The sequence below is a fragment of the Dipodomys spectabilis genome, unplaced genomic scaffold, assembly GCF_019054845.1.
Source record: "Dipodomys spectabilis isolate Male_0828 unplaced genomic scaffold, ASM1905484v1 ptg000175l, whole genome shotgun sequence".
In the NCBI taxonomy this organism is placed as follows: domain Eukaryota; kingdom Metazoa; phylum Chordata; class Mammalia; order Rodentia; family Heteromyidae; genus Dipodomys; species Dipodomys spectabilis.
Genome location: NW_024870852.1, coordinates 2,558,995 through 2,560,779, shown reverse-complemented (window position 1 = coordinate 2,560,779; position 1,785 = coordinate 2,558,995). Strand labels below are relative to the sequence as shown.

General features: G+C 38.2%; 1 pseudogene; it reads left to right on the top strand.

The window, feature by feature from the left end:
• The first annotated feature begins 843 nt into the window (after positions 1–843).
• On the top strand, positions 844–1,497 carry LOC122120465 (annotated as a pseudogene).
• The last annotated feature ends 288 nt before the right edge of the window (positions 1,498–1,785 follow it).

The window sequence follows — 1,785 nt, the reverse complement described above, 5'->3', positions numbered from 1 at the left end:
AGCCTGCCCTGGTCAGGTCATCCTCTCTTAGAACATGTGATGAGAAGTAGAGACAAATACGTGAAGATAGAAATTTTTCAGGACCCAATTGGACTTGAGGGTCTGCCAGAAATCTCCTTCTACTTTTGAGAAATAAAACCCTGTTGCTTAGTAGTTTCACATTCAGCTTAATGAATTCTCTCTTGAAATCGCCATGGCTCTAAGCTTAGTATTCTCATCATTTACTGAGGAGTGTCAAATTTTGCTAGCATGCCTCATCCTAGCACAACATTTAGAATATTTTTAATGGCACCTGGGATGTAGCTCAGTGATAAAAAATACCTACCTACTATGTAAAATACCCTGCACCCAAAACAAAAAGAATCATACCAGCTTATAAAATTCATTAAGAAATATGTCTAAAATGAATCAGTGTGCATCTTCCTGACACAGGCTATGTCTCCTTCCAGGATTTATCACAAAGAAGAGGTGTGCAAAGGGCTACCATGTAAACAGAGAGATTTTGTTCACTATTGGGTACCTCAAAATGTAAACTTCTTGGCATCCTTATATACTCAGTTTCAAACAAAACTGAATAATAAATCTGACATCTTGGAAATGAAAGGCTAAGAGGGACTGGCACAGATCAGAGCTCAATAAATAATCTGAATGGATGAGATGAATGAGATAGCATAATAAGTTAAATGAGTGGCTAAGTCATGGTGCCTTGGATCGTTGAGTGATAACAGGATTTTCCTGAAGTGCTGATGAAACAGGAAATGTCTCAGTGGGTCATTTAATTCTAGGAAAAGATGTTTAAGTCTCAAAAAGAAAGGAGAGCTATTTGCCCCATCTACTGTGAGAATGAAGACCATTCTCAGCAATCAGACTGTCCACGTTCTAGAAAACGCTGACATTACTCTGAAGGGATGCACAGAGTGATCTTGAAGGGTCACCCAACCTCCACCCCTTGGAACCCTCCAGAGAGATTTCAGCCACATCAATCACATCAATGTAGAACTCAGTCTCCTTGGAAAGGAAAAGGAGAAACTTTGGGTTGACAAATGATGGGGAAACAGAAAGGAAAAGGCCACTGGTCCAAACTATTTGTAGTCATGTACACAATGTGATCAAAGGTGTTATACTGGGCTGTGGCTACAAGAGGAAGTCTGTATAGGTTCACTTCCCCATCAATGTCTTTCTTCAAGAGAATGGCTCTCTAGTTGAAATCTGAAACTTCTTGGGTGAGAAATACATGGCAGAGTTAATCCTTGAAGTTAATGTGTTAATCCTTTAAGGAAATGATACTGAACTTGTTTCAAATTGCTTTGTTTCAGCAAGTACCAACAGTTAAAAACAAGGTTACATCAGAAAGTTTGGATGGTATCTCTGTTTCTGAAAAAGGAATGGCTCAACAGGCTGATGAATAGATCTAAGTTAACCCAGCTTCAGAAACACCATCCAGGATCCTGATACCAATTTGTAATAATCCAGTGATGCAATAAAAGAATTATATTGGGAAAAAAGAGAGAGAAAAGTAATAGTTACTTCTACTTTATGTTTCACAATAGGTTAGTAAATAATAAAGGAATTCTGTTGTCTGAAAGCTATCATTTCCTTGGCCAGGTTTTCCTGAGTATCCCTAATAAATGCATCAGTTTTGATGCTTTGCTCCCCAAAGATAATAACTGATACAGTTTCAGAGTCAATTATAGCTCAAGTGATAGAGTGCTAGCTTTAAGCAAAAGAAGTGAGAGTGTCCAAGCCTCAAGAGTTCAAGCCTCAAGACTGACTAAAAAAAAAAAA